This window comes from Coptis chinensis, chromosome 5 (genome assembly GCF_015680905.1).
Source record: "Coptis chinensis isolate HL-2020 chromosome 5, ASM1568090v1, whole genome shotgun sequence".
NCBI classification, from domain to species: Eukaryota; Viridiplantae; Streptophyta; class Magnoliopsida; order Ranunculales; family Ranunculaceae; genus Coptis; species Coptis chinensis.
In genome coordinates this window covers 48,646,885-48,662,458 of record NC_141460.1, presented here as the reverse complement: position 1 = coordinate 48,662,458, position 15,574 = coordinate 48,646,885, and positions in this window count along the sequence as shown.

Below are 15,574 nucleotides of genomic sequence, written 5' to 3'. Positions count from 1 at the left end.
TCGTTAGTAGTGTAATTGAAATTGACATGTTATGACATAGTCTAAGTTTACACGTGTCTGTAGATTCAAGGAAGTTTCGGGCAGGCATACCAGCTACTGAGCCGTTACAATCAACAACTGAGGAAGGTCGATCCCTTCAATTTTACTGAGTTGAGAAGAGTGCAAAATAGTGACCGCTTCAAGTGGTATTTTTGGAGCTATGGGATTACAGTTAGAAGTTTCCGTAACACATGCAGGCTGATAGGGTTATATACTAAAAGCATTACTTTTGTAATAACTCTAATTCTTTATATTTTGAATGAGAATCATATGGGCAAATGTTATGCATATTATATATGTTATTAGTTATATGCATGTGTCTAATACTTTATATTGTAGATGATATGGTGTGTGGTGACACACAGAAGATCATATCATTAGTACCTTATAAAGTATAAGTAAACGTTCACAACCTAGATTGATTTGGACAAACCATTGGTACGGTTGTAGTATAATCTGGTATTAGTTACACTAGTACACTTTGTATGTATTTAATAGGACCAAGTGAGGTTGTTTCTCATTATACTGACTATATAAGAGAACAAACGCCTTTGTTATTATGGATGCTTGTCCTCCTAATCCGGATATAATAATGGGTACTTACGTGCATTGTACATTGCTTTAAATCATCAATGAGTGAGATTTATTTGTGAATTAACAAACTCGATAGATTGGGTAATGACATTGTATGTAGGGTGTGCTGTTGATTATAGAAGGAATCCGTGTCCCGCAAGAAGTCGGGTTGATGATGTCCCTTTGAGGAGCTCATAAGGATTGTCATGTAAACCTTGCAGGTGAATTTGATCCGACATGACAATGAGGTTGAGTGGTACTACTCAAGGACATAAGAAGTTGATTAATGTAGTTGTCAGTAACTTGACTTAATCAACGGGCATTCGATATCTTAAACACGGGGAGATCAACGAGCATATAATATGGAGCCCATAAACGCTGACACGTAATTTGGAATTAGGGCGGTAGTACAACAATGTCCTTGAGTTGAATAAGTTATTTGTTGACAGACTTGGGCTGTGTGTTCTGGGCAAACATAGGAAGCCCAAGCCCGTCAGGAGGCCCAACCCTAATTTCTCCTCATGGTCCTTGTTGTAGCCTATAAAAAGAAACCTCTTTCTCTGGCCGTTTTTTCTCAGACATCACTCAAGCAAAAATAGATCCAAATTTCAGTTATAAGGTTGAGAGAGAGAAAGAGGCCAAGTGAGAAAGAAGAGGTTGGAAGATCGTTGCCCACACAACGTCCACTCTGTGCATAGGAATACAACAGAAGATCAAGAGGTTGCTAATTCTGGATTCTCAGAGTTATCACAGCTGATCTACAGGTATGTTTTCCAATCAAAATCGTGAACCCCATTAATTCCGCTGCACATGGTTTTCACGGTTTGTAGAAATTTACATTATGAAATAATGGTTCCTACAGGCCACACATAGAAATTGATGGAACACATTTGAAGGGTAGATCAAGCGGATGTCTTCTTTCAGCCATTGTCGTTGACGATGACAATCATGTTTTCCCAGTTGCATTTGATATCGTTAGTGGTGAGGACAACGAAAACTATGATTGGTTTCTGCGTTGCCATGGAGACCAACTAGTAAGGTACGAGACGCCCTTGGTTATCATATCTGATAGTCATCCTAGTTTGATTATCAAAGTGGCCAAGGTGTTTCCACGGCGAAACATGTTTTCTACATGAACCATATATGTAAGAACCTACACAATCCATCAGTCAGACTTATGGTGAAGATTAAGACCGCAGCTAAGACTACTAAAGAATGGTATTTCCGTTATGTTATGAGAGATATAGAGAAAATGAGCTCAGCAGCCCACGCTTTGCTTACTGGTGTTCCTTTTCATCAATGGGCATGCCACACATCGGTAGTTAAGAGATACGACATTGCTTACACCAACCATGTTGAGTGTTGGAACAACATGATTAAGGACGACGGGTCTCTTCCGGTTGCTACTTTGGTGGAAACAATCAGGAAGAACATTGGTGACCACTACTTCAAGTACATAAATATGGCGAATGAGTGGGCTTACAGGGTTGAGATGTTAACACCTTGTGCTATTGGGATGCTTAGAACCAACATCGACAAGTCGATGAAATTTACGGAGTCACGGGCTGGGAAATGGGAATATATAGTCAAGACTGACCGTTTACAAGCATACCGTGTAAATCTAGCAACTAGGTAATGCTCGTGTGGGTATTTCCAACACATGGGAATCTCATGTGCGTATGCCTGTAAGGCAATCAGTGTCACCCAGCAAGCTAGTCATATGACATATGTTGATCCGTATTATTTTACTGCTAACTGGCAACAGACGTACTGTGAGGTGTGGGTTGGAATTCCTAGTAATGAGCAGTGGGCCATTGATGAAATGGATGAGCATGTTATGCCCCCAGAAGTGAGGCACAGACCGGGCAGGCCACCAACCGAGAGAATACCGAGAAGACCAGAGCATAAGGGACCAAAGCAGAGAAGAAGTTGCACTTTGTGCAACATGGAAGGGCACAACAGGCATACATGCAAACATTTTGTTGATGATAAAGGAATTGAGCACCGTCTTGTGAACCCCAAAGCTGTCGACAAATGACGCTAACTCTGAGTGGTTGTAATGTGATATTCTCGCCACTGAGGAGGGATATTTAATTTATTTTGTAATTTTGGTTATTATATCGGGTTTCTCTTAAATGGACATGTTTGTTGGGCATCTTAGATAGTGTCCTGAACAGGCTATATACTTTCACATGAATCATGAATGATGAATCTCGAGTTGTTGCTTCAAGATAACAACAACGTTTTGTACAATGTTGAAGGGAAAAGTACCCTCCATGCCAAAAACCATTAAGGGAATTACAGAGTCATAGGAATACTCAGGTAGAGGTCCTATTACATAATTCAGCAAAAAATAAACTTAGAGTTTACAGAGTTAACAAAAGCAGATTTAAACAAAACATAGCTATTAAGAATTGAATCTTTAAACTGCAATCCAGCTCCATCTCCTGTTACCATATTCATTAGATACTTGCTATCTCCTAAAACAAGAACTTGGTGTAGCTTGAGAAACTTTCAGACACCTCCTCAGAAGAGCCATCAGATCCATCACAGCTGTTCCCAGCATCACTTGCAGTTTCTTCAGATTCAGTGCTAGGATTCCCATAGGAGAAGACACTTGGGTTACTAGTTGAGTAGGCTTCAGTAGACTCTCCATCCTGTAGACTTCCACCACCACTTCCACTTGTATTAGATCTGGAGCCATATCCACTACTCAAATCACTATCAGCCTCTACTATTCGACCCTTTTTGTTTGCCTTTGATTCATTTGCATCTTGCTATGAGACCCTCATCCCCTTCCCATTTCTCACCTCCTCTCTCTCTTCATAGCCTTTAATTTTCATCCTCTCTCTCTGCACCACAGTGTTAATCTTTGATTCCTCCTTTTTTATCCAATCCCTCTTCCTAGCGCCTCTGTCTTAGTAACTTTTTTCGCCTGTTTCTTTGGACTTGACAGCAAAGATTTCTTCCACTTCACCATTTTTTTTTTTTTCTCGCTTGATACTTTCTCTCAGTTCCTGCAACTCTGTTTGGTTTATAATCATATCTCTTGAGTACCTGACTCTTCACTTCCGATTTTCTCTTCTTCCCAAAAAATCTCCATTTTTCTTTCATAAAGTTTAGGGTGTAGATAGCGCATGTTGCATGGGAAATTAAAAAAGAAAATCTCAGAAGTGGACCGTTGGATGATAAAGGGATACACATTGAGTGAAGTGGCAAACGTGGGCTTCAATGTCGTATGGGCTCAGGTTGGATTTTTGATGTTGATTTTTGAGGCGTGCTAAAGAAGGTTGGGGCTGAAAGTCGAGACAAAGTTCATGTACAGTGTTGCGAAGTGTAGTTATAATGACATCCTTTATGTAAGTCGATGAACGGTAGACATTAAGACCTTGAGATTGGATGGCTCAGATGAGCCCCTTGGAAATGTTGCTTTTAAGATACTGTAACCCCAAAATTATTGACTCTAGCCGTTCTCAATGTCAAGTTGAATTCACTGTCGTCTCCTTCCCCAAATTCCACTATAAGAAATAGGGTTTTTAGCGACGAAAAAAAATGTTGCTAAAAGTTGGAAAAACGTCGCTAAAGTTTTTTAGCGACGTTTTTTTGAGCGTCCCATAACCGTAGCTAAAGATATAGTCGGCAAATGTTTTTGGCGACGATTTTTGGCTGTCGCTTAATATCATCGAATTAGCCATGATTTTGGTCGTCGCTAATGTTTTATATTCATTGCCAAATTATTTTTGTGTTTTTAATTACAAAGCGTCGCAAATTCCATATATCTTGCGATGATAGCACAATTATCGCCATTTATATCTCATTAGCAACGTTTCTCGCGTCGCTAAAGGTCCAAAATATTTGAAATCTCAGTTGTTATTGCGACATTTAAATCGTTGCCAAAACCTTTTTTGCCACAGAATGTGCAGTATTTGTAACGTTTGATTTCATAGCCTAAGCCCCAAACTAAAGGGAAAATAGCACATTTTACTATGATTTAAAACATCGGCATTGCAATAGGGACAAAAAGTCACCTAATCTTTTCAAATTATATTTGCTTGTACATTAAATATGGCGATGATAAAAATGTGAAGTTGTGCCATTGTTTTTTTTTTTTTTTTTTTTTTTTTTTTTTTTTTTTTCGAATATACACCTGGTCCTTGTTTTTCTAGTTCACATATAACAATTTAACCTAAAAGAAACTTAACGATATCAATAATTATCGGAAAATATATAAGAAAGAGTAAGACAATTCACTTTATGATAATAAAAAGAGTAACATCATTCTCTACAAAATTTCTGAAGAACTCGTGTTACATATTGAAACTATCCAAAATAAAAATACATAATAATAATTTCTCATGACTAAAACCGTCTCAACGAAAATCTAACACGGGACACAAAATTGCACTTAGATTTACATACGACCTCTCGCAACTTCTCTTCTGACGTAAGTTTATCTGCATAAAAAATATACTATTCGTTAGACATCCAAAAGGGTTTTCTCTTTTTTTTTAAAGGAAAAACTAACAAAAGAAAAAGGTAACAACATTATCCCATAAAAATAAAAGTGTAACAGCTGACATTTTCATTAAGTTTAAGAAGTATAAAAAAAGATAGAGTACATCCATTTAAAGAACTAAGTTTAACTAATTGAAAAATCTAAAGAAAGTAACCCAAACCAAAACATTTATTTATTATACCATGAGCACCCCCGTCATCACTAGGAGTATCAAATAGATTGTGTATGACGAGGTCAAGTGGTCAACCCTCAAAGCATGTAGGTATCATGGCAGAGTATTGCCTTTGAGGCAATGCAGATACCAGCGAGGAAGTGTAGCTCAAGGCAAATTACCATAAGAATAGATGGACATGCAGCAAGAATAATACAAGACAAGAAAATCAAAATCCAGACTTACAAGCACACTCAAGTTTAATCACATTACTTACCATTTAGCACTTCTTCTCCTTCATTGAATCAAAGTTTTGAAAACAATATAAGTTATGTGCTTTGTGTGCATGAACACACCTAAAGGTTAGTACCTCCATGTTTTGCTCCATTATTAGATCCTCCTTAGCCCGAGACTGCCACAAACCCACAATATTAAGTAAGATAAAATTCAAAATATAGTGCGGGAATCTTAGAAAAATTATGAAAGTATGTAGAAAACTCAAAACAAGAATACCTCCTAGACCGCTTCACTCTCAATTTTGATTGTTCAACGCTTCTCTCTTTTCCTTTCCAAACGACTTCGCATATGGCCTATTTGCTTTCTTATATAGCCACATAACAAAAATATACTACCATACACTCTCGATTCACTATTACCATAGTCTCATGGTAGCAACATTTCTAGCAACCCAAACACCCATAACCTCTACAAGAATCAAGCAAACTAAAATAAAGTTCTTAAAGACGCGTCATGTCCTCTCACATTCAATTGGGTGGTTCCCGACTCCTAATTGGACAAATTAAGAAACAATGTTATAGTCCAAACAAAATAAGTAGTCAGGTAGGTAACAAAATGAAGGGTAGGAGAGGTCTAGATTGAGTGAAAGTTTGTAAGGCATATTTAACATCATTTTCATAACAATACCACCTTAAACTTTATAAAAACGTAGTGTTTCTACTAGAAATCTAGATTAACTCCTAAAAAAAAAATTAATACAAGTGGCAAGAGTCACCTAGAGTATGCTTAGCATCCAGGAAGAAGAAATGTTAAGAGAAGAAGTTATGAAACGAAATCTATAATGAACTATAGCAAGTCATGTCAATGCAACCAAATCTTATAAAGGGTTGAGAGTACTTGTACAATATATATATGCTTAATTTACAAAATGTTCCAAACTCAACGGCATCTAATTAACTAAATCAGGTCACAACAAAGAATTTGCATGGAAACATCAACCAAGAAAAGGCAATCAACAGCATAACACTCATTTTATTTTCTCCTAGAAACTATCATCTTCAATAAGAAGATATTTACCAGCTGAAAGGACACCAATAAATAAACCAATTGACGGAGTGACAATCTTCATACACTATGCCTTGGTTCCTTATACAACACCCAACTAATTTATAAATCTACAACCCTCAAAAAATTAAATGGAAAATGGGGTTCTTACAAGGACCTAAAATGATAACCTTCAATTGCCCCACATTCCTGCCACAATTGATGAAATCACTAAGTTAATTAGCAAAAGCTGTCATTCTTTGTGAAATATTGCAGAAAATAAACCCTTAAAATTCAAAGAAAGAGTGAACATATACAAGTTAAGAAAACCTCATGTGTCGAAATGAACATCTGAATTGAATGAAAATATACAAGCACTTCAAGTGCCGTCCCTGTTCTGAATTGTATAATTGGTTCCCTTCCTGTTTGATGTTATAGCAATGCCATACAATTGCTCCCAAAGTAAGATTCATTAACAACTAACATTCAGTAAGTATATATGAATCTAATAAGTGAGTGTATAGAAAATGATAAACTGAACGAATTGTTGATATGACTTACCTAGATTGGGTGGAAATATGCTGTCATATACCTAGATTGGGTGGAAATATGCAGATTTAAACAAAACACAGCTATTAAGAATTGAATCTTTAAACTGCAATCCAGCTCCATCTCCTGTTACCATATTCATTAGATACTTGCTATCTCCTAAAACAAGAACTTGGTGTAGCTTGAGAAACTTTCAGACACCTCCTCAGAAGAGCCATCAGATCCATCACAATTTGCTCCCAAAGATCACTTGCGGTTTCTTGATTCGATTCAAGCTAGGATTCCCATAGGAGAAGACACTTGGGTTACTAGTTGAGTAGGCTTCAGAGACTCTCCATCCCGTAGACTTCCACCACCACTTCCACTTGTATTAGATCCGGAGCCATATCCACTACTCAAATCACTATCACCTCTATTATTATTACCCTTTTTGTTTGCCTTTGATTCATTTGCATCTTGCTATGAGACCCTCATCCCCTTCCCATTTCTCACCTCCTCTCTCTCTTCATAGCCTTTAATTTTCATCCTCTCTCTCTGCACCACAGTGTTAATCTTTGATTCCTCCTTTTTTATCCAATCCCTCTTCCTAGCGCCTCTGTCTTAGTAACTTTTTTCGCCTGTTTCTTTGGACTTGACAGCAAAGATTTCTTCCACTTCACCATTTTTTTTTTTTTTTATCTCGCTTGATACTTTCTCTCAGTTCCTGCAACTCTGTTTGGTTTATAATCATATCTCTTGAGTACCTGACTCTTCACTTCCGATTTTCTCTTCTTCCCAAAAAATCTCCATTTTTCTTTCATAAAGTTTAGGGTGTAGATAGCGCATGTTGCATGGGAAATTAAAAAAGAAAATCTCAGAAGTGGACCGTTGGATGATAAAGGGATACACATTGAGTGAAGTGGCAAACGTGGGCTTCAATGTCGTATGGGCTCAGGTTGGATTTTTGATGTTGATTTTTGAGGCGTGCTAAAGAAGGTTGGGGCTGAAAGTCGAGACAAAGTTCATGTACAGTGTTGCGAAGTGTAGTTATAATGACATCCTTTATGTAAGTCGATGAACGGTAGACATTAAGACCTTGAGATTGGATGGCTCAGATGAGCCCCTTGGAAATGTTGCTTTTAAGATACTGTAATCCCAAAATTATTGACTCTAGCCGTTCTCAATGTCAAGTTGAATTCACTGTCGTCTCCTTCCCCAAATTCCACTATAAGAAATAGGGTTTTTAGCGACGAAAAAAATGTTGCTAAAAAAGTTGGAAAAACGTCGCTAAAGTTTTTAGCGACGCTTTTTGAGCCGCCCCATAACCGTAGCTAAAGATATAGTCGGCAAATGTTTTTGGCGACGATTTTTGGCTGTCGCTTAATATCATCGAATTAGCCATGATTTTGGTCGTCGCTAATGTTTTATATTCGTTGCCAAATTATTTTTGTGTTTTTAATTACAAAGCGTCGCAAATTCCATATATCTTGCGATGATAGCACAATTATCGCCATTTATATCTCATTAGCAACGTTTCTCGCGTCGCTAAAGGTCCAAAATATTTGAAATCTCAGTTGTTATTGCGACATTTAAATCGTTGCCAAAACCTTTTTTGCCACAGAATGTGCAGTATTTGTAACGTTTGATTTCATAGCCAAAGCCCCAAACTAAAGGGAAAATAGCACATTTTACTATGATTTAAAACATCGGCATTGCAATAGGGACAAAAAGTCACCTAATCTTTTCAAATTATATTTGCTTGTACATTAAATATGGCGATGATAAAAATGTGAAGTTGTGCCATTGTTTTTTTTTTTTTTTTTTCAATATACACCGGTCCTTGTTTTTCTAGTTCACATATAACAATTTAACCTAAAAGAAACTTAACGATATCAATAATTATCGGAAAATATATAAGAAAGAGTAAGACAATTCACTTTATGATAATAAAAAGAGTAACATCATTCTCTACAAAATTTCTGAAGAACTCGTGTTACATATTGAAACTATCCAAAAATAAAAATACATAATAATAATTTCTCATGACTAAAACCGTCTCAACGAAAATCTAACACGGGACACAAAATTGCACTTAGATTTACATATGACCTCTCGCAACTTCTCTTCTGACGTAAGTTTATCTGCATAAAAAATATACTATTCGTTAGACATCCAAAAGGGTTTTCTCTTTTTTTTTAAAGGAAAAACTAACAAAAGAAAAAGGTAACAACATTATCCCATAAAAATAAAAGTGTAACAGCTGACATTTTCATTAAGTTTAAGAAGTATAAAAAAAGATAGAGTACATCCATTTAAAGAACTAAGTTTAACTAATTGAAAAATCTAAAGAAAGTAACCCAAACCAAAACATTTATTTATTATACCATGAGCACCCCCGTCATCACTAGGAGTATCAAATAGATTGTGTATGACAAGGTCAAGTGGTCAACCCTCAAAGCATGTAGGTATCATGGCAGAGTATTGCCTTTGAGGCAATGCAGATACCCGGCGAGGAAGTGTAGCTCAAGGCAAATTACCATAAGAATAGATGGACATGCAGCAAGAATAATACAAGACAAGAAAATCAAAATCCAGACTTACAAGCACACTCAAGTTTAATCACATTACTTACCATTTAGCACTTCTTCTCCTTCATTGAATCAAAGTTTTGAAAACAATATAAGTTATGTGCTTTGTGTGCATGAACACACCTAAAGGTTAGTACCTCCATGTTTTGCTCCATTATTAGATCCTCCTTAGCCCGAGACTGCCACAAACCCACAATATTAAGTAAGATAAAATTCAAAATATAGTGCAGAATACGAGAAAAATTATGAAAGTATGTAGAAAACTCAAAACAAGAATACCTCCTAGACCGCTTCACTCTCAATTTTGATTGTTCAACGCTCTCTTTCCTTTCCAGCTGACTCGCATATGGCCTATTTGCTTTCTTATATAGCCACATAACAAAAATATACTACCATACACTCTCAGATTCACTATTACCATAGTCTCATGGTAGCAACATTTCTAGCAACCCAAACACCCATAACCTCTACAAGAATCAAGCAAACTAAAATAAAGTTCTTAAAGACGTCATGTCCTCTCACATTCAATTGGGTGGTTCCCGACTCCTAATTGGACAAATTAAGAAACAATGTTATAGTCCAAACAAAATAAGTAGTCGGTAGGTAACAAAATGAAGGGTAGGAGAGGTCTAGATTGAGTGAAAGTTTGTAAGGCATATTTAACATCATTTTCATAACAATACCACCTTAAACTTTATAAAAAACGTAGTGTTTCTACTAGAAATCTAGATTAACTCCTAAAAAAAAAAAAATTAATACAAGTGGCAAGAGTCACCTAGAGTATGCTTAGCATCCGGGAAGAAGAAATGTTAAGAGAAGAAGTTATGAAACGAAATCTATAATGAACTATAGCAAGTCATGTCAATGCAACCAAATCTTATAAAGGGTTGAGAGTACTTGTACAATATATATATGCTTAATTTACAAAATGTTCCAAACTCAACGGCATCTAATTAACTAAATCAGGTCACAACAAAGAATTTGCATGGAAACATCAACCAAGAAAAGGCAATCAACAGCATAACACTCATTTTATTTTCTCCTAGAAACTATCATCTTCAATAAGAAGATATTTACCAGCTGAAAGGACACCAATAAATAAACCAATTAACGGAGTGACAATCTTCATACACTATGCCTTGGTTCCTTATACAACACCCAACTAATTTATAAATCTACAACCCTCAAAAAATTAAATGGAAAATGGGGTTCTTACAAGGACCTAAAATGATAACCTTCAATTGCCCCACATTCCTGCCATAATTGATGAAATCACTAAGTTAATTAGCAAAAGCTGTCATTCTTTGTGAAATATTGCAGAAAATAAACCCTTAAAATTCAAAGAAAGAGTGAACATATACCAGTTAAGAAAACCTCATGTGTCGAAATGAACATCTGAATTGAATGAAAATATACAAGCACTTCAAGTGCCGTCCCTGTTCTGAATTGTATAATTGGTTCCCTTCCTGTTTGATGTTATAGCAATGCCATACAATTGCTCCCAAAGTAAGATTCATTAACAACTAACATTCAGTAAGTATATATGAATCTAATAAGTGAGTGTATAGAAAATGATAAACTGAACGAATTGTTGATATGACTTACCTAGATTGGGTGGAAATATGCTGTCATATACCTAGATTGGGTGGAAATATGCAGATTTAAACAAAACACAGCTATTAAGAATTGAATCTTTAAACTGCAATCCAGCTCCATCTCCTGTTACCATATTCATTAGATACTTGCTATCTCCTAAAACAAGAACTTGGTGTAGCTTGAGAAACTTTCAGACACCTCCTCAGAAGAGCCATCAGATCCATCACAGCTGTTCCCAGCATCACTTGCAGTTTCTTCAGATTCAGTGCTAGGATTCCCATAGGAGAAGACACTTGGGTTACTAGTTGAGTAGGCTTCAGTAGACTCTCCATCCTGTAGACTTCCACCACCACTTCCACTTGTATTAGATCTGGAGCCATATCCACTACTCAAATCACTATCGGCCCTCTACTATTCGAATTTTTTTTGTTTGCCTTTGATTCATTTGCATCTTGCTATGAGACCCTCATCCCCTTCCCATTTCTCACCTCCTCTCTCTCTTCATAGCCTTTAATTTTCATCCTCTCTCTCTGCACCACAGTGTTAATCTTTGATTCCTCCTTTTTTATCCAATCCCTCTTCCTAGCGCCTCTGTCTTAGTAACTTTTTTTTTTTTTGTTTCTTTGGACTTGACAAAGAAAGATTTCTTCCACTTCACCATTTTTTTTTTTTTTTTTTTCTCGCTTGATACTTTCTCTCGGTTCGCAACTCGTTTGGTTTATAATCATATCTCTTGAGTACGACTCTTCACTTCCGATTTTCTCTTCTTCCCAAAAAATCTCCATTTTTCTTTCATAAAGTTTAGGGTGTAGATAGCGCATGTTGCATGGGAAATTAAAAAAGAAAATCTCAGAAGTGGACCGTTGGATGATAAAGGGATACACATTGAGTGAAGTGGCAAACGGGGCTTCAATGTCGTATGGGCTCAGGTTGGATTTTTGATGTTGATTTTGAGGCGCTAAAGAAGGTTGGGGCTGAAAGTCGAGACAAAGTTCATGTACAGTGTTGCGAAGTGTAGTTATAATGACATCCTTTATGTAAGTCGATGAACGGTAGACATTAAGACCTTGAGATTGGATGGCTCGGATGAGCCCCTTTGGAAATGTTGCTTTTAAGATAATCAGAACCCCAAAATTATTGACTCTAGCCGTTCTCAATGTCAAGTTGAATGTCGTCTCCTTCCCCAAATTCCACTATAAGAAATAGGGTTTTTAGCGACGAAAAAAAATGTTGCTAAAAGTTGGAAAAACGTCGCTAAAGTTTTTTAGCGACGCTTTTTGAGCCGCCCCATAACCGTAGCTAAAGATATAGTCGGCAAATGTTTTTGGCGACAATTTTGGTCGCCGCTTAATATCATCGAATTAGCCATGATTTTGGTCGCCGCTAATGTTTTATATTAGTTGCCAAATTATTTTTGTGTTTTTAATTACAAAGCGTCGCGAAATTCCATATATCTTGCGATGATAGCACAATTATCGCCATTTATATCTCATTAGCAACGCGTTTCGCGGCCGCTAAAGGTCCAAAATATTTGAAATCTCAGTTGTTATTATGACATTTAAATCGTTGCCAAAACCTTTTTTGCCACGAGATGTGCGATTTGTAACGCTTTGATTTCATAGCCAAAGCCCCAAACTAAAGGGAAAATAGCACATTTTACTATGATTTAAAACATCGGCATTGCAATAGGGACAAAAAGTCACCTAATCTTTTCAAATTATATTTGCTTGTACATTAAATATGGCGATGATAAAAATGTGAAGTTGTGCCATTGTTTTTTTTTTTTTTTTTTTTTTTTTTTCGAATATACACCTGGTCCTTGTTTTTCTAGTTCACATATAACAATTTAACCTAAAAGAAACTTAACGATATCAATAATTATCGGAAAATATATAAGAAAGAGTAAGACAATTCACTTTATGATAATAAAAAAGAGTAACATCATTCTCTACAAAATTTCTGAAGAACTCGTGTTACATATTGAAACTATCCAAAAATAAAAATACATAATAATAATTTCTCATGACTAAAACCGTCTCAACGAAAATCTAACACGGGACACAAAATTGCACTTAGATTTACATAATGACCTCTCTCGAACTTCTCTTCTGACGTAAGTTTATCTGCATAAAAAATATACTATTCGTTAGACATCCAAAAGGGTTTTCTCTTTTTTTTTAAAGGAAAAACTAACAAAAGAAAAAGGTAACAACATTATCCCATAAAAATAAAAGTGTAACAGCTGACATTTTCATTAAGTTTAAGAAGTATAAAAAAAGATAGAGTACATCCATTTAAAGAACTAAGTTTAACTAATTGAAAAATCTAAAGAAAGTAACCCAAACCAAAACATTTATTTATTATACCATGAGCACCCCCGTCATCACTAGGAGTATCAAATAGATTGTGTATGACAAGGTCAAGTGGTCAACCCTCAAAGCATGTAGGTATTATGGCAGAGTATTGCCTTTGAGGCAATGCAGATACCCGACGAGGAAGTGTAGCTCAAGGCAAATTACCATAAGAATAGATGGACATGCAAAGAAGAATAATACAAGACAAGAAAATCAAAATCCAGACTTACAAGCACACTCAAGTTTAATCACATTACTTACCATTTAGCACTTCTTCTCCTTCATTGAATCAAAGTTTTGAAAACAATATAAGTTATGTGCTTTGTGTGCATGAACACACCTAAAGGTTAGTACCTCCATGTTTTGCTCCATTATTAGATCCTCCTTAGCCCGAGACTGCCACAAACCCACAATATTAAGTAAGATAAAATTCAAAATATAGTGCAGAATACGAGAAAAATTATGAAAGTATGTAGAAAACTCAAAACAAGAATACCTCCTAGACCGCTTCACTCTCAATTTTGATTGTTCAACGCTCTCTTTCCTTTCCAGCTGACTCGCATATGGCCTATTTGCTTTCTTATATAGCCACATAACAAAAATATACTACCATACACTCTCAGATTCACTATTACCATAGTCTCATGGTAGCAACATTTCTAGCAACCCAAACACCCATAACCTCTACAAGAATCAAGCAAACTAAAATAAAGTTCTTAAAGACGTCATGTCCTCTCACATTCAATTGGGTGGTTCCTGACTCCTAATTGGACAAATTAAGAAACAATGTTATAGTCCAAACAAAATAAGTAGTCAGGTAGGTAACAAAATGAAGGGTAGGAGAGGTCTAGATTGAGTGAAAGTTTGTAAGGCATATTTAACATCATTTTCATAACAATACCACCTTAAACTTTATAAAAACGTAGTGTTTCTACTAGAAATCTAGATTAACTCCTAAAAAAAAAATTAATACAAGTGGCAAGAGTCACCTAGAGTATGCTTAGCATCCAGGAAGAAGAAATGTTAAGAGAAGAAGTTATGAAACGAAATCTATAATGAACTATAGCAAGTCATGTCAATGCAACCAAATCTTATAAAGGGTTGAGAGTACTTGTACAATATATATATGCTTAATTTACAAAATGTTCCAAACTCAACGGCATCTAATTAACTAAATCAGGTCACAACAAAGAATTTGCATGGAAACATCAACCAAGAAAAGGCAATCAACAGCATAATACTCATTTTATTTTCTCCTAGAAACTATCATCTTCTATAAGAAGATATTTACCAGGTGAAAGGACACCAATAAATAAACCAATTGACGGAGTGACAATCTTCATACACTATGCCTTGCTTCCTTATACAACACCCAACTAATTTATAAATCTACAACCCTCAAAAAATTAAATGGAAAATGGGGTTCTTACAAGGACCTAAAATGATAACCTTCAATTGCCCCACATTCCTGCCACAATTGATGAAATCACTAAGTTAATTAGCAAAAGCTGTCATTCTTTGTGAAATATTGCAGAAAATAAACCCTTAAAATTCAAAGAAAGAGTGAACATATACAAGTTAAGAAAACCTCATGTGTCGAAATGAACATCTGAATTGAATGAAAATATACAAGCACTTCAAGTGCCGTCCCTGTTCTGAATTGTATAATTGGTTCCCTTCCTGTTTGATGTTATAGCAATGCCATACAATTGCTCCCAAAGTAAGATTCATTAACAACTAACATTCAGTAAGTATATATGAATCTAATAAGTGAGTGTATAGAAAATGATAAACTGAACGAATTGTTGATATGACTTACCTTACATATGTCAAGTTGAATTCACTGTCGTCTCCTTCCCCAAATTCCACTATAAGAAATAGGGTTTTTAGCGACGAAAAAAAATGTTGCTAAAAGTTGGAAAAACGTCGCTAAAGTTTTTTAGCGACG